General features: G+C 39.0%; 1 protein-coding gene across 1 annotated transcript in view; it reads right to left on the minus strand.

Moving 5' to 3' along the window:
• The window catches only part of LOC122746990 (tubulin polymerization promoting protein), a 141,659-nt gene extending 119,508 nt beyond the window's left edge, over positions 1-22,151 (minus strand). Inside the window, exon 1 of the mRNA XM_043993164.1 lies at positions 22,003-22,151. The gene's annotated coding sequence lies outside the window, so the exon portion shown is untranslated. The remainder of the gene's footprint in view (positions 1-22,002) is intronic.
• Between the last annotated feature and the right edge of the window lie 525 nt (positions 22,152-22,676).

Consider the following 22,676-nt stretch of genomic DNA (forward strand, 5'->3'; position numbering starts at 1 on the left):
ACCTTGGAAGAGCTGAAAACTTACAGGTCCCCAGAATCATTTCCGAAACAGCTGTACAAAAAACCTAAAGCTTGGGACAGTGCCTTCTCCACTCTGTAAGCAGAGCCCCACTTAAAAAATAGAGTTAAAAGTCAAGAAGTAGACTAGAAAAAAAATGAGTGAACAGCAGAAAAAAATCCTGACAAGAAAGTTACTATGGTGACAGGGAAGATCAAAACACAAACTCAGAAGACAACAAAGTCAAAACTCCTACATCCAAAGCCTCAAAGAAAAATATGAATTGGCCTCAGGCCATGGAAGAGCTCAAAAAGGATTTTCAAAATCAAGTAAGAGAGGTAGAGGAAAACTTGTGAAGATTGAAGGAAGAAAAATGAAATTGATGGAAGAAAATAATAATAAAAAAAGAGTCAACAGCTTGGTAATGGAAGAACAAAAAATATTGAAGAAAATAACACCTTAAAAACAATAGGCTATGGGGCAGCTAGGTAGCACAGTGGACAAAGCACTGTTCCTGGATTCAGGAGAACCTAAGTTCAAATCTGGTCTCAGACACTTGACATTTACTAGCTGTGTGACTCTGGACAAGTCATGTAACCATCATTGCCCCATAAAACAAAACAAAAACCCCCAAACAAACAAAAAAAGAGGCACAAAAATCCAATGAAGAGAAGAATGTCTTGAAAAGCAGAATTGGTCAAATGGAAAAAGAGGTACAAAAATTTGCTGGAGAAAATAATTCCTTAAAAAGCAGGATTGGTCAAATGGAAAATGAGGTACAAAAGCTGACTGAAGAAAATAATTCCTTAAACATTAGAATTGGGTAAGTGGGAGCTAATGACTTTATAAGATACCAAGAAAGAATAACAGGAAATCAAAAGAATGAAAAAATAGAAGAAAATACAAAATATCTCAAGGGAAAGACAACTGACCTAGAAAATAGATCCAGGAGAGACAATTTAGGAATTATTGGACTACCTGAAAGCCATGATCAAAAGAAGAACCTAAGCATCATCTTTCAAGAAGTTATCAAGGAAAACTGCCCCGATATTCAAGAACCAGAGGGTAAAATAGAAATTGAAAAAATTTACCAATCACCTCCTGAAAGGGATCCCAAAATGAAAACTCCCAGGAATATTATAGTCAAATTCAGAACTCCCAGATAAGGAGAACATACTGCAAGCAGCCAAAAAGAAACAATTCAAATATTGTAGAGCCACAGTCAGAATAACACAAGATTTAATAGTTTCAGCATCAGAAGACTTGGAATATTATATTCCAGAGGACAAAAGAGCTAGGATTACAATCAAGAACCACTTACCCAACAAAACTGTGTATAATCCTTCTTGTGGAAAAAAAATATGGACATTCAGTAACATAAATGACTCTTAAGCATTCCTGATGAAAAGACTAGACCTGAATAGAAAATTTGACTTTCCAATACAAAACTCAAGAGAAACATAAAAAGGTAAGCAGAAAATAGAAATCACAAGGGACCTAATAAGGTTAAACTGTATATATTCATACATGGGAAGATGGTACTTGTAACTCCTAAAAACTTTCTCATTATTAGGGCAATTAGAAGGCATATACATGGGCAAAGGGCACAGGTGTGAGTTGAATGTGATGGGATAATTGTCTAAAAAAATAAAATTAAAGGCTAAGAAAAAATGCAGTGGGAGAAAGGGAAAAGGAGAGATAGAGTAGGGTAAATTATCTGACATAAAAGAGGCATGAAAGAGCTTTTATAGTAGAGAAGATTGAAGAATTGGGGTGGGAGTAGCACATAAACCTTACTCTCATCAGAATTGGCTTAAAGAGAGGACAATCTACACACTCATTTGGGTATAAAAATCTATCTTTTTCTATACAGGAAAGTAGAAGGGAAAAGGGATAAGAGAGTGGAAGGTGCCTAATAGAAGGCAGGGAAGATTAGGGGAGGTAAAAGTCAGAAACAAATCACTTTTGTGAATGGATGGGGTGAAAGGAGAAAGAATAAATAGAGGGGGAATATTGATGGAGGGAAATACATAGTAATCATAACTATGAAAACAAATTTATATCAAGTATCTCTGATAAAGATCTCCATTCTCAAATATATAAAGAACTGGGTCAAATTTATAGCAATAAGAGCCATTCCTCAATGGATAAATAGTCAAAGGCTATGAACTGGCAGTTTTCATAAAAACAAATCAAAGCACTCTCTAGTCATATAAAAATTCTCAATCAGCATTAATTAGAGAAATGAAAATTAAAGTATCAGAGAGGCTAATATTACAGAAAAGGAAAACGACAAATGTTGGAGGGGGTATGGGAAAATTAAGACACTAATGCACCATTGGTGAAGATTTATACCGATTCAACCATTCTGTAGAGCAATTTGGAACCATGGCCAAAGGGCTATAAAACCATGCATACCCTTTGACCAAGCAATACCACTACTATGTCTGTATCCCAAAAGAGATTTTTTAAAAAGGGAAAAGGATTTATATGTACAAAAATATTTATGGAGCTCTTTCAGTGGTGGTGAAGAATTAGAAATTGAGGCGATCTCCATCAATTGGGAAATGACTGAACAAGTTGTGGTATATGAATATAATGGAATACTATTATATTACTAGAAATGACAAGCAGGATACTCTCAGAAAAACCTGAAAAGAGGGACAGCAAGGTGGTGCAGTGGATAGTGCACTAACCCTACAGTGAGGAGGGCCAGAGTTCAAATATGGCCTTACACACTTGACACTAGTTTTGTGACCCTGGGTAAGTCACTTAACCCCAATTGCCCCACTCCTCCCCCCCAAAAAAGAAGGAAAAAAGAAGGAAAAACCTGAAAAGACTTATATGAACTGATGTAAAGTGAAAGTAACAGAACCTAGCAGAACATCATATATAGTAACAGCAATATTGTATTATGATCAACTATGAATAACTTAGCTATTCTCAGCAATACAATGATCCAAGACAGTTCTGAAGAACTTATGATGAAAAATGCTATCAACCTCCAGAGAAAGAACTGATGGAGTCTGAATGCAGATTGAAGCATAGTTGTTTTTTTAACTTTCTTTTTTCTATTTCTCTGTGTTTTCTTTCACAGCTTGACTTACATGGAAGTGTATTTTCTATGACTATCTGTATAACCTATATCAAATTGCTTACCTTCTCAATGTGGGAGTGGAAGGAGGGAGGGAGAGAATTTGGAGTTAAAAATTTGGAAAAAAAGAATGTTAAAATTGTTTTTACATGTAATTTGGAAAAAATAAAATATTAAATATAAAAAATAAATAAAATTAAGACAAAGCTCTCTATGCCAAATCGATCCATGGCTAGAATGGTTTTGCTGAGGTAACTATAGCAAAGATTTAATGTATATTATATATATATTATTATATACTTATTATATGCAGAACACTAAGTCCGGTTTAGATAAGACTGGGGCTCTTCCCTCCTGGAGTTTGCCTGGAATCTAGTAAGGGGGTGATCACTCACTAACACAGTTCTAATGCATCATAGTGCATAATAAGTATATTAAAGGGGGGGCAGCTAGATGGCGCAGTGGTTAAAACGCTGGCCCTGGATTCAGGAGTACCTGAGTTCAAATCCGGCCTCAGACACTTGACACTTACTAGCTGTGTGACCCTGGGCAAGTCACTTCACCCCCATTGCCCCGCCAAAAAAAAAAGTCTATTAAAGGGAGACCATCCAAAATGCTGTGTGAGGTAAAAGGAAAGGCATTTCCAACTTCGGAGAGAAAAAGGGGGACTTCCTGGAGGAAAAGAGATTTGAATGAGGCTCCAATGAAAGGAGAAAGATTCAAAAGGTGAAGAAATGAAGGAATGAAGTTCCAGGCACTCAGAGAATCATGAGCTGTCACAGAGGCAGGAAATCCCCGTTTATGCTGGGGTGGGATGGGGCAGACAGTTGTCCACTCAATTCAGCATTTGTAGGAGAGAACGGTATGACCCAAGTCTATTTAAAAAAAGGGTGGGGGTGACTCCAGACTATGGGGGCCATTGAATGCTGTTCATATGAGTTGGAACTTTGACAGGTAATAAGGAACCTCTGAATATTTTTGAGCAGAGGAATGACTTCATATGGATGTATTTAAGATCTGTCTGGCAGCGATGTGAAAGATGGACTGAAGACTGGAGAAAGGGAAGGCAAGCAGATAAGTTAGGAGGCTACCACTGTGGTCCATGACATTGACAAGGGACTGTATTGGGGAATGAGTGATGGAAATAGAACTCTGATTGCATCTGTTTCACTGCTTTTGAGATTTCCTTTTTTTGTGTGTGTTCCAAGACCCTACAGGGAAAGACAAAGTCATAATGTGGGTGATACGTAGTGAGTCTGCAAAAGACTAGTGGCAGACTTATTTCTGTCATCCCAGGTATCGTCATAGGGCCTGGGACAAGAAATAGAAGCTCCTAGAGAAGGTGAGGTGGGACTTGGAGAATGTTATAACTGAAAAAGACCTTAGATCATTTGATCCAACCCCCCCCCCTTTTTTGGCAAATAAGAGAGGTAAATGTGGTCTGGGGGCTCTGCTAATGGAAACAAAATTGGGTGGAAGGGGAATGTCTAGAGATTTCTTTCTTTCTCCAAGCTATTGTTGGTTCTGCTACCACAGATAAAGAAGTGAGAAACTGGCATTTCGCTACACATATCATTTTTCTTTGTTTTCTTTATTTTATATACAGTTATATTATTCTCCAAATTAAATTATAATAACCTTTTAAAAGCATCACAGATTTAAAGTGATAAAAGCCTTTAGAGATTATGTATTGCAATTCCCTCCTTTTGTGAGGAGGAAAACCCATGACAAACTACTAAGAAGTTAATATTTTGCTAGAAGCTTTCATAATAAATAAAGGAGAGTAAAGCAAAGATCTTCTTCCCATTATTATTTGGCACAATTCTGGAAATTCTAGCAAAGGCAAGACAAGAAAGGAAATTAAAATTATAAACCCTGATGAAAAAGGAAGCTAAGTTATCCCTAATGCAGATTACATGACAGTTTAAGTAAAAAACAGAGACTCATCAAAGAAACAAAGTTCAAAATCCATAAAAATCATGAGATTTCTAGATAGGAATAGCAAAATCCTATCTAAGATTTTTGCTATTCTTGGGAGGAAAGAATGGAAATCTCATACGAAATAACTGTAAAATACATAAAACATCCAGGATTCAACTACCAAGACACACGAAACTAACAGAGACACAATTACAAAGTAACAAAGAAAGAAACAATTCATTTATTGATTAATTTCTGTATCAACAGGTGTTGGTACCTTGATTGGTATAGAAATTAATCTTTAATTAAAGTACTTGTCTTCCTTTTTATTACTATAAAGAGCTAGATAAAATAATATGGGAATAAGAACTGGATTGGGGATTTCAATGGTATAAATCACACTCAAATAAGGAAACTCTACCAATATAGGGAGAGTGCCATAACTCTTTACTTAGAGTGCTAGAGTTGCCTAGAGTACTGAGAGGTTAAGACACTGTCCCAAGGACACACAGCCAGTATGTGTCAGAGGCAGGATTTATACCCAGGTCTTTCTGGTTTTGAGGCTGACTTTCGATCCACTACATTGAAAGCTCTCAAGGGAAATAATGAAAACAAAACAAAACAAAGGAGTGAAGGGAGGATATAACTTAGAGACTGCAAGCTATATTATAAAGTAGTAATTGTCAGATTTTTTCATATTGGTTAAAAAAAAATAGAAAAGCAAATCAGTGGAACAGACTAGGTGACTCCAAAGCAGAAAAAACTAAACTCAGTAGCATTAAGTTTAACAGTCCCCAAAACATATATTACTGGGGAAAGGAGTCCTTCTTTCAAAAGAACTGCTAAGAAATTGGAAAGCAGTTAGCAGAAAATAAGTTTAGACTAGCATCTTATATAACACCACAAGTTCCTAAAAATAGACAAAGTCACAAATAAAATAGATATACAAGACAAAGGTCCATGCCCCAACATGTGATTAGTCACACAAAATGAACAAAGTTTTCAAAAGAATAACAAACTCCAAACAATGAAAGAATGCTCCAAATTACTAATAAAAGAAATGCAAAAATTATACCAACTCTGAGGTTTGACTTCAAACCTAACAACAAAAGTGGAGAGAGATAAGCCTTGTGTATACCAAAACAATAGAAAAACCTTTTATATTAAAAAAAAGGGAAAAATCAATTATTACATCTATTAGAGAACAGTGGAACAAAATACGGTATATTAATATCCTGGAATAATACTATGCTTTAAGAAATGGTAAATATTAGTAGTTCACAGAAACATTGGAAAAGCTGTATGAATTGATATGGAATAAAATAAGCAGAATCAGAATGACTACATACATATATACATATACACACATATACATATATACATACATACATTACACATACATACAAGCTGGTTAGTTAGGGAAGTTAAGGTGTCCATGGCCTGCTAGGTGGTGCAAAGGATACAGTACTAGGCCTAGAATGAAAGACTATAGGTTCAAATCCAGCCTTAGACACTTCTAGCTGTGTGATCATGGCCAAGTCACTTAACTTCAGTTTCCTCATTTATAAAACAAGGATAATAATAATGTCTACCCCCCAAAGTTGGGAGGATCAAATGAGATAATAATTGTAAAATGCTTAGCACCATGCCTAGCATCTAGTAAATGCTATATAAATGTTATTGTCATTATTTGCTGAGGATGGTGGTGATGGCGAAGAAGTCTTTTTTTCCTCTCTCTGTGTAGGCATGGCTTTCTTTCAGTGCACTCCTTTCTCAGGGGTATGGTGGAGGGTTCTTTTAAATCCCCAGCATGTCAAAAAATTGTTGCTGCCAATTTTGTGAAAGTCACTTTGCCCACTTGTGAGCTGGAGCTTCTTCCCAGTATGTGTCTCAATAAGGAATCTCTCCAATTGTATTCTTTCTCTCTCTAATGCACTGCAATCTCATGTAACTCAAATCCCCAGCCAGTTGGCAGTAGCAAATCCAAATTGTGTTTATGATACCTTTCAATTGTATTTATGATATTTTAACTCCACTTCCCTTTTGGATTTGTCTTCATTGTCTCCAGTCTCACTAATATCACATTTAAATAAGGACAATTGACTCAGATTTAAATGGTAATTTAGAATCTAATACATATTGGATATAGTATATTGAGAAAACACTTAAAACAATATTTTAAATGGCCACCATCTGCTTCTGAAAGAGGGAGGAGGGGAGGCAGAATCAATGGTTGACATGCCCTCTGTCCATATTTCCATCAAGTAATGAGGAAAGCAAGGGAGTTGAATGCGTAGATAACAGGGAGTTACCTCCAATGGGAAACCTCAGAGGTGGTCTAACCAACAACTGCATTCCTACATCTCAGAGGTTTACTCACAGGCTCTGGAATGTTTGTCCCTGGCTCCCCAGCTGACCCAAGTCATCAGGGAGTGGAGAGCCTGTCCACCCTCAGATTAACCCTTGATGGCCAAGTGCAGCATGGAGACTCTGGCTGGGTGGCTGTCCTGGTTCTGACATTTTGTCCTCCAAGGACAAAATCTCTAGTCCAACATGTCTCACTTATTGGGCTTGACCTTTGTGTCTCTTCTCCATTTCTCATGGTCATCAGCAATCTGGGTGGTTTGCCTAAAGATGAGGTATCAAATCCCCTTGGAGCTTAGGGAACACATGAAAGAAGATTGCTTGACCTTCAGACCCTCCCACCCTCTTTTCCCTCCATTTTAAGCCTTTTTTTTGACTGAACTACAAAAGTCAGGTAACATAAATAACTACAATGTTATTGTACAAAGAATAACAAACTAAAAAGAACACCATAAAAAACTGAATACTGAGTGTTTTGTAATGACCAATCTGTACACAAAAGAGATGGGGAATCAGAGGTGAAGAATATTGATATGATATCAGACACTGTGTCCCTTGGTTTTCCTTAGCTGTTTTTCACAGTTATAAGGAGGAGGGGTGGTGGTTATCCACTGGGTTTATATCTGGTGAGGATGATTTCCAGAAATGGCACCAGTACAACTTATTGGAAAAATATTAAAAAGGAAAAAAATAGCACTTTCATTTCATATGGACAGTAATAACTAGGGTGGGGTAATTAGGGTTTTGGCCCAGAGTGTCAAAGTTAGAGAGCACACAGAGCACAGAAATGAGAGACCTTGACACCTAGTTAGGGAAGAAAAGACTTAAAACAGGAAGCTGCCAAGTAGTGCTGCTGCTGCTGTTTCCTTCCCTGCTCTTCTCCTTCCAAGGTAACTCCAAAGAGTCTCACACACTTGCCTCAAGAATTCTTTATGCTGCTTGTCTGCTCTTGAGTAAAATTTCTTAGTTTTGGCTTTACAAGGTTATGTTGGTCTGGCATGTTATAGACCCCTCTATAACATTCTTTTTAAAAATTCTTTTTCAGAGGGCCTCTTCTAATTCTGAGATTTCTGTTTGGATTTACTTTTTAAAAAAGAATTCTAGGGGCAGCTAGATGGTGCAGTGGATAGAGCACCGGCCCTGGATTCAGGAGTACCTGAGTTCAAATCCGGCCTCAGACACTTAACACTTACTAGCTGTGTGACCCTGGGTAAGTCACTTAACCCCAATTGTCTCACCAAAAAAAAAAATAAGAATTCTAATAATATGTTTATTGCAAAGATGATTACTATCAGACTGCTCTGGGTGCCTCAATTGGATTTCTCTCAGTAATAGCTTGAGTTTATGTCATTTTAAGGGTTTACAAAACATTTTTGTCACAACTTGGTGAAGTAAGTAGTACAAGTATTATCCCCATTTTCCAGATGAGGAAAATGAGACTCATTGAACTTCAATAACTTGTTCTAGGTCATACAACTACTAAGTGGTAGAACTATGATTCAAACCCAGGTCCTCTCACTCCCAAGTCTATGTGTTTTCTCCAATATTACATTCATTATGAAGTTGCTCACCAAAGTAAATGTCTCATAAAAGCAATATATTACTCTAGGGGTGCCATTTTTCATGGATTATATCTATTTTTATGGATTTGGATGGGTTACAAAGTGGGGTGTTTATCATATGTCTTAGATATTTATCAGTTGCCATGAAACCAGACAATATTCTAAAATGGGTGAAAACCAACCTGGCCCAGGGGCAACAATGACATCAGGATCTCTTGGGAGGAGTTTCAGCTGGCAGACAGTTGGGATAATGATGCTATGGCCTCTCTCAATGCTACCTCTCCCACTTCCCTTCTCTGCCTGCCATTCTCCCCAGTTACACTATTCCATCTCTCAGGGCCCCCTCTTCTCCCTGGCCCAGACTCTGCTCTTCTCCCTCCATAGATACTGTCCCTGCCTTCTCCGAATGCTCCTCCCTTCCTATGACTTCTCTTTCTTGATGCTTTTCTCCTCTTCTCTTTATCCTCCTGGTCAATTGCTGCCTAAGCAGCAAAAGTGATATTTTTTCTTCCTCTCTAGATTTCTGATATTCAAGCAATCTATGTTGTTAGGTAGCCTGGGTTGCAAAGCTTTTCAGTCATAAGTGGTAGAATAAGCCAGTACTCCCATAAAGCTGTCCCTAGATGTTCATCCCTGAATATGTCCTGCATTTTGTGTAGGGGGAAAAATGCTGGTCTTAAAGAATTGCCAGGGATTTGGATTCAGATCCTATCTCTTAGGCCTACTATGTGTATGGTTATGGGTAAGTCACTGAAATCTCCCTGTGCCTCAGTTTCCCTATAAAATGAGGTTTATAATAAATACCTAACTCACAGGGCTGTTGAGAGGACTCAATGAGATGATATATGTAGGACATTTTGCAAGTCATAAAAAGCAACATCAACTGAAAATCAAGTAGTATTTTTTAAATGCCTACTAAGTGCCAGGCACTTAGGATACAAGCAAAATGCAGGAAACAATCAATACTCACAAGAAACTTACATTCTAACTACCAGTAATTATTATTGTCTCCATTATGATGATGATGTTTGTTATTACCATGTTTATTAGACTTTTATTTTTAATTATTATTATAAATTGTTATTAGTATTATCACTCAATACATTTTTTGCTAGATGAATGTCATAGTCCCAGGAGTCTTGTCCTCCAGAAGCTCCACCTTTCTACATGAACATTTGTTCTCCTTGTTTGAGGCACTTTGTACTTTTTTAAACTGACTTACATAAGACTTGAAGGTCTGTGAGGCACTTTGTGTCCATAATCTCATTCGAACCTCACAACAATCCCATGAAGTTCTTTGTGCATTATTTTAATTTTTCTTTGTGTGTTTTATTCTTATTTTTTATTAACTAGCATTTCTGTTCTCTTTCTGCTACCTTTCTTCCCCTGCCCATTAAGCAAGACAAAAAGAAAAACAAACCTTTGTTACAAACAAGCACAATAAATTCCTGCATTAGCAATGTCCAAAAATGTATGTATCATTCTTCATCTTGAGTCTATCACCTCTCTGGCAGGAGGCATGCTTCATCAGTCCTCTGAAATAGTAGTTGATAATTTCATTGGTCAGAGATCTCAAGTCTGTCAAAGATGTTTTTTTAAAAGTCATAACTATATAAATTCTTCTCCTTGTTCTGCTCACTTCATTCTGCATCAGTTTACACGAGTCTTCTAGGATTCACTAAAGCCTTCTCAGTTATTTTTAAACAACACAATAGTATTCATATCCAAGTATTGGTTTTTTAGGTTATAAAGATGAGAAAATTAAATCTGATAAAGGTGAAGTAATTTGTCCACACTCACACAAGTAAATGTCTGAGCTGGTTATTTGAAACAAGTCTTTATGACTCCAAGTAAATATGTGATCTCTCTGCTATGCCAGTCTGCTTCTGTTGTACTTATATTGTCCTTCCATCCTCCATTATACTATATTTTCCTTCCTTCCCTAATCATTCGGTTTTCCTTAATAGGATCTTCTGTCTTAATCTTTTTTAAAAATTTTATGTTTATTTATTTTCTGTTTTAATCATGAAAGAAGAAAGCATAACTTTGAGTGGACAGACTTTCAGTCATTACCTAACAGAGCTATTTGGTGGCTTGAGCAGCAAGGGAAAGAATGGAAATAATGGCTATAATGGCTTGGTCTTCATGTCATTTCCACATGCATGCCAATACCACATCCTTTGAAGTCCATCACCCTTATTGTAGCAAAAAAAAAAAAAAAACCCACAAAAAACCCCACCAAAAAAACACCCAAAACAAAACCCAAAACAAAAACAAAACAAAACAAAATTTAAAAAACAACCCAATACCAGGATGGGTTAGCCCAAGATACCAAAAGTGAGATATATTAAAGCACATACCCTAAGACTGTAAATGGGCATGAAGAACTGAGGTCCAACTAGAGACAGGCTTTGCTATAATTCTGGCAAACTATGAAAAACGTACAACTGACTTCTTTTGGTTAATACCCCAGGAGTTTGTTTTCCTTGAGAGTGCCTATCAGAACAGATTTAAAAATGTTCCCAATCCCTCCAGGTGTTAGGAAAGCAAATCTATGACCAGAGCCCCAGGAACAAACTGGTCTCAGTTGGTCACCACCCATCCCTGAGTGCTCCTTCTTCTGTGCTGTACATAACCACCAGAGGTTGAGGCACATAGCCAGTCTGAAGAAAAAGCTAAAAGTCCCACAACATAGCCTCCAGCTTACAACACCTCCCCTATAGGATGAAGAAGATGCATTCATTTGTTTGAACAACATGTACTAAATGTATATTGCACAAAAAGTACCACAGAAGATAAAAGATACACATAAAACTTGAAGTCTGTCCTCAAAACCCTTGCAATCTAGTAGAGAAAACAAGACACACACACATAGAGTATCAACAATGATGGTACTACCTTATGAATAATGTGATAAATGCCGCATGAGCAGTACAAATTAAATGTTGTAGGACTTGGAAGTAGGAGGTATCACTTCTGGCTAGAGTAGGAGAATCAGGGAAGGTATCATGGAGGAAGGAGGAGTTGAGTTGGATGCGATTAACAAACCATACTCTCAGTGTATTGAGGTGAATAAGGCTATTTGTCCCTTTATTAAATGACCCCAGGCAGTTATTGCTTTTGAATTTCTCTGCTTTAAGGCCCTCAGCCTGTCTTTCTCTAATAGCATCCAGTTTATTTGCTGTTTCTAACTCACTATAGGCTAGAAAACTAGATGAACTCAGTTTACTAAACTACCTAAAAGATATGGTAATAAATTTGGAGTGAGGACCCAAAATGCTTTCCTATGAAAAAGTTACACTGATGGTATAACATGTTTTGGCTCCTAAAATTGGATTTTTGCTTCCTTCTAGTAAGAAAAGTCTGCTGTGATTTTTTTTTTGCTATGATACATAAGTGAATTGTGAAAAGAGAGGTATTGTCGTTTGCATATATTATACATGTACACACTAATACCTTGATTAGTGAAGACGGTACATTCCAATGAGTAACTTTGTCAGAAATTATGACTAGAGGTAAGTATATTTTTGAACATCAGAAAAGGGAGGGGGCTTAGATAGCAAAAATTATTAGATGTCCACAGAAATGACATCAAAGATAATAATAATATCAACATCATGCTTCCCAGGGAAAATTTTTTCATCAGGAAACTCATCTTCGTGGAGATCTACATCAGCTTTGATGATTCACATATCATCAGTACACTAGGGGCCTTCATGCCTCTGATTGGAGGGCTAGAAGTAGAGGAGCAAAAAACTCCTTCCAAAGCTTCCACACAAAGAGGGTTCAGAAACCCAATTAACTCTGCCTTTCCCACCAGCTCTCCATCTTGGAGACTACTCTACCATCAGCAGGCCTCTCCTTTTCAGCCTTTTATTGGTTGTCTTCCCTGATTAGATTGTAAACTCCTTCAGGGGAGGGATGGTCTTTCTTTGCCTTATTTGTATCCCTAGTGCTTAGCATTGTGTATGGCACATATTAGGTACTTAACAAATGTTTATTATATTGTATTGCATAATATCTAGCATTTATATAATGCCATTAGGTTTATGATATGTTTTACAAATATTCTTTAAATTTATCCTCACAACAACCATGGAAGGGAAGTACTATTATCATCTCCTTTTACATATGAAGAAACTGAGGCAGACAATGTTTAGGTGATTTTCCCAGGGTCACATAGCTAGTCTGAGACAGGATTTGAAATTGGGTCTTCCTGACTCCAGGTGCAGTGCTCTATCCACTCTACCATCTAACTGCCTCCAGAAAGAACCACCATCACCACCATCATGACAACTGACAACAACGACAACAACAAAATACATCTGTTAGTCTTAGGGCAGAGGGAGGGGATAGTCTAGTTAAAACATACAAAGAGAACCGAGCCTAGATGCTAGATATAGAAATAGCAATGACACATCAATAAAATGTGGGAAATTCAACATGTCATTCAATTTAATTCTTTAAAATGCGGATTCTATATAAGTGGCTACTACTCTGCTAAATGCTGGGGATGTAAAGATGAAAAACAATGGTGTTCCTGTCCTTAGGGAGCTACCTGAAATAAGACAAATTAATAGATAAGTATAACATAAAAGTAGAGCACGATGAAGGCAAAGGAGAGAGTGAGATAAAATGCTCTAGGAAAAAAAAAACCAAGGAAGGAGAGAATGTTTTTGTCTGGGTAGAGAACATGGAAAGTTTCAGGGAGAAGGTAGCACCTGAACTAATCCTTGAAGAAGGAAGATTTTAACAGAGTGATGAAACGGGAATGCATTTCAGGCACAAGGGATGACTTGTGGGAATACATAGAGGCAGAAGGTAGTAAATTGAGATTTGGGAATCGATAGGAGTCTAGATTGCCTGGAATGTAAAGTGTGTGGAAGGAAGCAATGTGAAATAAAGCTGGAAAAGGAGGCTGAGGCCAGACTGGAGACTACCTAAAATGCTAGAGTAAGGAGTCTGTATTTTATTGTAGGAGAAATAGGAAGCCATAGGCAATAGAAAGGTTTTGGGGTAAGATAGTTATGTGGTCAGACCTGAAAGATTATTTTGGCAACTGTTTGGATGAAGGATTAAAGATGGGGAAAGACTGAAGTTAGGGTAGTTAGTGTGGGGACCAATTTTTAATTGGGGAGTGTTAGCTAAGCAGCTCGCCACAATATTGGGGCAAGGAAGGAGATCGGCAGCCTCCCTCAAAACAGAACAAGATTTATTTTAACAAGAATGAACTTAAAAAAAAAACCCCCACAAACAGGATCAGTAGGATCAAGGGAAAGGAAATAAAATGGGGAAAGGGGAATTTTACAACCTGAAAAGATACCACCACCCAGTAATCAGCTTAGAATAAGCAGCAGAACTCCCGTTGTCTTCCAGCGTCCAGCTAGAATGCCCAATTCTCCTCCCCCAATCCCAGAAAAACCCCACACAGCCCCAGCCAATGGGATGGCTGCTCCGACAGTCACATGACTGCCCTCACTAGGCTTCCAATCATTATAATTTTGCCAGGCCCACGTAGGCGTCTTCTAGTGGTGATGATGTGAGGTACCAGCGCCATGGCAATGGCTTCCCCCAGTGGGTGGAGCACTGTGCAGTTTGTGGAGCCCCAGGCCAGTGCACGCTGGGGCATAAAAACCTCAAATAAAAATTCTTTACATTAGGAAATCATAAGATGATGAGCACCTCAACCAGAGTAATGGTATAGTAAAGAGAAAGGGTTAGGGGTAAGAGATATTGGGAGGGGAGAATCAATTGGATTTAGTGAGAGAGTGGGAGAGAGAGGAAAGAGTCTTTGATGGCTCCCAGATTTTGAATTTGGCTAACTGAAAAGGTGGTGTTGCCCTAACAGAAAAAAGGGAAATTTAGGGAGGAACAGGAATAAGGGGAAGATAATTAATTTGACTTTGGATATGTTGAACTGCATATGCTAGCATGATATATAGGTAGAAATGTCCATCAGATAATTTGAAGTGTGGAATTATTTCTCAGGATGGAGATGGGGCTATACAGTGGAATCTTATCATGTGTGTTTAGCTTATATCATCCACAAATTTAACTTGTCCAAATTTAATACAAAAAATTTAAGAAAAATTACAATAAAAAAGTGCAGTGATCTCCCACTATTCAATGAAAATATACCCTAGTGCTTTAAGGTGGGAGATGTGAATCTTCTGCTCCCTCAGTTGGTCTCAGTTCCACCATAGCTCTCATAGTACAAGTATCTTGCCAAATCTTATTAGCTAAATGTGATTCTAGAACCATCTCTTTCTCATGACCACAGAAACTATTCCCTTTGTTTACTCTGGCAGAACCAAGAAAGGACAGCCTTGGTTGGCCTTTTTAGAGTTCCTGGTCAACTAGTAGGCACCTAGTGGGGTCCTTCTGACTTCTTTGTGTTCTCCTTTACCTTATGGTAAATCAAGAAAAAGAAAAAAATATGTTGTTGTATGGGCACCCTCTAGTATTAATCTCACTTCTGTATAAAGCTCTCAAAGGCATTCCCCACCCCCCTCCCCAAGCATCAGTGTTTTGGCCAGATAAATCTTTACCTAATTTTGTTTACTTCTGTGTGAATAGAGGTCCTGGTTCCTGCCTTTCTCTAGATCAATAACTTCCCTAAGTGAAGAATAAGATTTGAATGGAATTGTTACCATAGTAACCTTTCAGATCCATTTGCTCTCCAATATAATTTTCTTTGTAAAAAGTCCACAAATTGTGGTATATGATTGTGATGGAATATTACTGTACTATGAGAAATGATGGGCTCCATGATTTTAGAAAAACATGAATAGACACATGAAATAATGAAGAGCAAAATGAGCAGAACCAAGAGAACTTCTATGAAGTAACAGCAATAAGAATAACTTTGAGCAACTAAGTCAGTTTGACTATTCTAAATACCCAAATTAACAACAAAGGACCTATGAAGGGAGATGCTATCTGTATCCAGAGAAAGAACTGATAAATAAAAGTATGAGTAGAATGATTTTGTATATGTATATATAAACATACGTACTGGTGTCTAATGATAGCTACCTCTAGGGTAGGTTGGGTGAAGGGAAGAAAAAAAGAAAAAAAAAAGAAAGTTACATGATAACTTTATTATATATTTTAAAAGAATAACAAGTTAAACATAATAGATTTGCAGTTTCATCTTTTTTCTATTCTACTATGTCATGGAAATGCTTTATTTCTTAAGTTCAGAATAAAATAAACATGTATGTAAAAAAACCCTACAATCTAGTTCTAGCTACAACAATTTAAAGATACTAACTATACTGCTGAATATGTATACAACTAAAGGGATTTTCAATGACATTTTAGACTATTTTTACCTTAAATGCTTACTATAGAAACTTGGGTGAGCTCTACTGAATACACAGATTTTTGGGAATCACCTTTATATAGGTAATAATCACAGGAACAAATGAGATCAAAGGAAAAGATACGGAGAAACATCTTTTTTACTTTTTATTTTTCTAGTATGAAATCCTCACTATAGAAAGTATTATTTATTCCTTCAAAATGAATTTTTTTAAAAAAGATATTTATTGAGTAGGTACTCAAAGCAGTATGTCTGGTACTATAAGGAACATAAAGAAATATGAGACAGTCCCTGTCCATAAAGAGACATTAAAATAGTGAAAAGAAGGTCTCTAGTATATTGCATATATTCTTTTGGGAGTATTTGAGAAAACATAGATAATAATCATATATGATGAGAATGTTGGGAGGGGTTATAGGCCACACTGCTGGGGAGAGTAAACAAAACTGATGAAATTGTTGAACAAAATGATAATAATAACGTTTGTCTTTCATTTTTGAAAAGGACTGATGTCATGACTTGTAGTGAATTAGATTTAAGTGAGGGAGGGTTCCTCCAGAGACATATACACATCAGGAAGACTGGAGATGGCCCTAGATGTTTTAAGGCAATTGGGGTGAAGTGACATGCCCAGGGTCACACAGCTAGTAAGTGTCTGAGGTGAGATTTGAACTCAGGTCATCCTGACTCCTGGGCCAGTGCTCTATCCACTTTGCCACCTAGCTGCCCCAAATAACAAAATATGGAATCATGGAATACAGGCCATCTGACTTTTTCCTATGAAACTTGCAAAAAGATTTGAATCAGTATTTCTGTCTTTTTTTTTTTAATTGGTAAAGCAAAATTTATTATAACGTCCTGTCCCAGAATGTCCCGTGGTAAAAAAGAGAGGCTTAGGCTTCATGAAGATTAGGCAATTAGTGAATATGTAGGATATAAAAATTAGATTTCATCTCTTTTTTACTCCCCCCCCACACATTCATGATATTGAAGTATGTTATATTCTTTTTTTTTTTTTTGTGGGGCAGTGAGGGTTAAGTAACTTGCCCAGCATCACACAGCTATTAAGTGTCAAGTGTCTGAGGCCAGACTTGAACTCAGGTCCTCCTGAATCCAGGGCTGGTGCTTTATCCACCATGCCACCTAGCTGCCCCTGAAATATTCTTCCTCAAAACAAAGGCCCTATCTAAGCATTTAAAAAATTAAGTAACAATCAATAATTTATGCTTTCAGTCATGGTTATCAATTTTAGAAACTAAGATAGAATCCATGAGTCATGTAGTCAGTAAAATATGAGGAAATTGGGGCATATAGGTGGTACAGCAGATAGAGCACCGCCCTGGAGTCAGGACACCTGAGTTCAAATCTGTTTTCAGACACTTGTTAGCTGTGTGAACCTAAGCAAGTCACTTAACCCCAATTGCCTCAAAAAAAAAAATCTAAGAAAAGATTCTCATGTTTTCTTCCTTATTTGAACTCTTATTATCTGTACCATCTCAGTATCTGGGTCATGCTGCCTTGAATTGCTAATTATTCAAACGTGTTTATCTTTTCTCCTGGACTAGATTGTAAACTCCTTCAGGACAAGGAAAGCAGACACTCAGATATCTTTTGATTGGTTTTGTTACTGGAGCAGACTGTAAACCCCTAGAGGGCAAGGATTATTCTTCCTTTTGTCTCTTTATACCCAGAATCTAGCACAGTTTAAATGTCCAATAAACATTTGGTGGATTGGATGTGAAATCATTTGAAAGAAATCAGAAATATTTTATATAGAAACTAAAAAGTCAGTCTATGAGATGAACAATTTCTTATTTCACTCTAGAGATGAACAATTTCTTATATACTTAGAACAATTCTTTTGCAAAAAAATTGTTTTGGGTTGTCAAAAACAAAAATAGCTAAATTCTCATAAGAATAAGTTATTTAAAAATAATTTCTGACTACAGATATACATAGATTTTTTTATTGCTTTTGATTATGTAATCACAGAATGTCAGAGCTGGAAGAGACCTTAGACATCATTCAGACTAACTTCTCCATTTTATAGGTGAGGGAAAAGGGTCTTAGAAAAACTAAACTTATTTAAGATCACATAAATTTTAAAAAGCAGAAGAGCTGCTCCAACTATAGTAGAATATAGTAGTAATCTCTTAAAATTGTACCTTATCTTTTAAAAATTATTTATTATTATTTTTTTTGCAGGGCAATGAGGGTTAATTGGCTTGCCCAGGGTCACACAGCTATAAGTGTCTGAGGTCACATTTGAACTCAGGTCTTCCTAAATCCAGGGTGGGTACTTTATCCATTGCACCACCTAGCTGCACCACACCTTATCTTTCTTCAAGGCTTAGCTCATATGCCATCTCTTCTATGAACTTTCTCTAAGCTCCCCCTCCCCCCTCCCCCCCTCCCCCATTAGCACGAGCCCCCTCCTCAAACGTTTTATCCCCCTGAAATGAGAGTTTCTTGCACGCAGGGATTTTAAGATTTTTTATCCTTGTATCATCAACATTGTATCTCCTCAAATTTCCATCTTTGTATCTGTATCATTCTCTGCAACATGTTAGAACTTCTAATGAAACTGAATTGAAACTGAATTTAATGCTGCTCCCAGTTTAATGATCTTCTGAATGAACTCTTTCCCCTACATAAATAAATACATCTCAAGAGATGATCAGAGGTCCCAAAAAAGAGTTCCTTAAGTCAGGTTTTCCTTAATGGGCCTCATTTCCTCTGATTGGTGGTGCTCCCTGGTGGTGGCACTCCCTGGTGGTGGCACAGGGAGCTAGTGTTGCCCTGCCAATTTTATAAGATAGGTTTGCCTGTGTTGTTATGAAAACAATATAGCTTCCACAGTAATACCTCAAGTTAATGGTAAATGAAAGCTTTCTAGGATCTTTATTATCAGGTGCAGTAAAACAGTGAATTTCAATAACAGGTAAATATAACAATATCCAGGGTATGGGGGAGGAGAGGGTGATGGGAGTAAGGGCACAAGTCAAACACATCAAGCTACGACAATCCTGCCTGTCCTCCAGACCTATGTTTCAATCTATCTGGAACAGACTAAGTGAAATCTTCTCCATCTGATCCTCTTGGGGACAACATCGTGTCACACATCAAAATCATTGGCTATAATTAGGTATAATTGTAAGTCCCACAGTCTCTGCCCTGAAGATGCTCTCCATTTTAATTGCTTCTTCCACTGAAGGGTGTTGCCAGCTCTAAGGCAGTATAGGACAATACATTGCCACAGCATGTAGGAAACCTGCACCTACCTGGCTACTGCAGTAAAGCCTTCCTGAGAACAAAAACAAAAGGGGAGAAAAACACAGAGCATTCAAGGAGGTCTTTATCTTTTGATAGAAGAAGTAACAAAAATGAAATCTGTATTATTTCTTTGGATAACACAGTCCAGCTTCCAATGAATATTGATTTAACATTTGGTAATCATGCACAGAAAAATCCACAGGCTTTAAGAAGACAAAAGCGATGCATCATTCATTGCTTTGGTAGCAGTCACAGACTTGTGGATCACCAATAAACCACACGTCAGATATGATTTATATCCTTTAATGCATTCATGACATTCTTTCCCATTACTGCCTATTGAAATTCTGCCCCTCTTTCAAGACCCTAGTCAAACACCAAGTACTCCATGATCCCCGATCCATGATTCCATGTAGTCTTTCATTATCTCCCTTCCATACAATCAGCTGGACGTGATTTCTCCCTCCCCAGAACTCCTCTTATGGCGTCTTTCTCAAATGCTGCACATTTTCTGTGTACAGATCTTCTTTCTCCACTAGATTACAAGCTCCTTGAAGATAGGGCCCATGTGTTATTTTTCTTTGCATCTCCAGGGTGCTCACTTAGCACAGTGCCTTGGACACAATAGACACTGGGAAAATGTTAAATAACCCAATATCAACTGTAACTTATTTTGAAAGACCTTTAGCCATAAGAAGATACCAAAAAGACTATTAAAATAGAAGGAAATGCAAACATAGCAATTATGTAATAGTGTACTTTGACCAGATTTTAAAGTCTTAGAATATAACTGAAAATGCAGAATTTTTAGCTTTTTTTTTTAATCATCGGTTTTCAGTTAAGGAAAAAATTCTTTTAATGAAATAGAAATGCTGAAATTTTATTCCTGGTTATCAAAGTCCTGTAAAAAAAGTTCTTGAGTAGCATACACTCCTAATTTTGCTCACAGATTTATGGGGAAACAACAAGTGGAGATGAGGCAAAAACTTCTACAGGGGAAAACAGTGATTTGCATAAGACAAAATTTATCCCATTGACACTGTGAATAATAATCCTGGTGCGGGAAGGGAAAACACTATAGCAAATTCATTGAAGCTTGTGGAAAGTCTCTTCACAAAATGAACCATCACAATTTAGGCCAAAAGATCCCCATTCATCCCGAGGCTACAAGGACACAAAATGACCCATTTTTTCATTCAGAAGAACTTTAGACTCCTTAGACTACTTAACTCGACTGAGCTCCTACCTCTCAGAGGAAGCTCAATCAATTTTTGCTAATTGATTGACAAACAGTTATGTTTTAACTTTGGAATATAGCCTGGAATGGTAGAAGACGCTTTTATTGCTTATCCATTATAACCAGCTACCGCAGAATTTTTATGAGCAGAATTATTTCATGTGATAAGGGCAATAAAGGGAAGTGCCTACAGATACTGAATTGTATTTGCATAAAGATAGGAAGAAAGACAGAACGAGGCCTAAAGGGAGGGAGCTTCATTTACTTTTTAATTAATCCCCTAAGAATAGGCAGCTGGGTCCTCGGAACACGGAATTCCCTCAAGCTCTCTCACTCCTTGCATCTCTAGTCCCTTGCACCTAGCCATCCGGGGGCACCAGAGTGGGTAGCAGTCCACCGATACACACCCTTCACTCTGCCCTCGCCCTCACTCCTAATCTCCAGCTCAATTCCCAATCTTTGATCTGTAGTCTCCTTGCCTACACCACCAGCTTCCCTGGCTCAAAAAGAAGGAAAACTTGGCTGGGTCCTTTTTTGAAGGATGGAACAGGGTCTGTATCAGGTTGAGGAGTGGGGGAGGTGAGGAAGAGAAGGAAAAGGGAATGATGTAAAATGCCAGTATCTGGACCTTCCAAGACTGCACCCGTCCAGCTGCGCCAGCGAAGCTACGGCTTCTCCAGACAAGGCGCCTCAGCGATGCCTCTCTGAGAGGTGATGGGCGATGATGCCATCGCCCCCAGCTCTAGGTACTCAAGCCCCTTGGGGGACTGGAGGTGCTTCCGAGTGCAGACAGGTTCAGGTGCAGTGTTCAGGCCCATCCTGGATGACGCTGACCGGGAAAAAGACCGCATCAACACTTCCCGCACCCTGCCTCAATCTCCCCTCCTGCGGTAACAGGGACCCCGCAGCACACCTTCCTCCTCCCCCGCGCCCCCGCGCCCCCGCACGCAGCCTCAACTCAGTTCTGCAGGGTTGGCCAATGCACCATCCTTGAGCTGGCGCAGGTGCCAAGGCGAAGGGTGCAGGCGGCGTTAGGTCGGGAGCGGGTGCGCGGTGTGCATGCACAGTGCATAAAGGGAGGCCCCCGAGGAGGGGACCCCTGGGGACAGGACCGCGGAGCTCTCTAAGCAGCACCCCGTTGCGTACCCCCAAAGGGACGTTCCCAGTCCAGGAGACGCAACCTCCAGCCGGACTTGACGCCGCCCTCGATGGCTGCACCGTGCCCACTTACCCACGGGGAAAAGCAGCTACAGGAGCAGCGGCGCCGCCTCCTCCTCCTCCTAGTCCTCTGGGGCCACCCGACACCCCAGACCAGACCCTGCTGCAGCTCCCCGACTCTGCCCAGTGGCCCAGCCGCCACCACCGGGGCTCGAGCCCCGCCCCCACACCGCCACCGCCCCGCCCCCCCTCGCCCATTGGCCTCTGGCCACCGCCTCGGTCCCCCACCCACTTTCCTCATTGAGCAAAACGGCTCCCCGCCCCGCCCTGCGGCGGGGAAGCCCCGCCTCCTTCCCTGCTTGGGCTCTGCAGGGGGAGCGAAAGCGAGAGCTCTGCAGCCCCCAGCAGCCGAGCGGCTGCGGCCGCTGCCTCTCCCTTAAATGGCCCGGGTGGAGGACTGGGCCGGTCTGGCATGTCACTTTGCGGGCAGGTCTAGGGACGCTTCACTCCCCCAGTCTTCTCTCAGGTGTGCAGGGCTGAAGGGCAGACAGCCTTTCTGCAACAGGCAGCGTGGGAAAAAAATAAAAAAAACAAAACAATAATACCGTGTGCGTCCAGTGGGGCAGACTTCTGGATGGTGATTTGGAAGGAGAGGGGCTTGATAATGGGGAGGCTTTGGAGAGGGGCGGAGGAGGAAGGATTTAGCCATGTTGAGCTCTGATGGGCTGCAGGGGAAGCTTCACACGC

This window comes from Dromiciops gliroides, chromosome 1 (assembly GCF_019393635.1).
Source record: "Dromiciops gliroides isolate mDroGli1 chromosome 1, mDroGli1.pri, whole genome shotgun sequence".
NCBI lineage: Eukaryota > Metazoa > Chordata > Mammalia > Microbiotheria > Microbiotheriidae > Dromiciops > Dromiciops gliroides.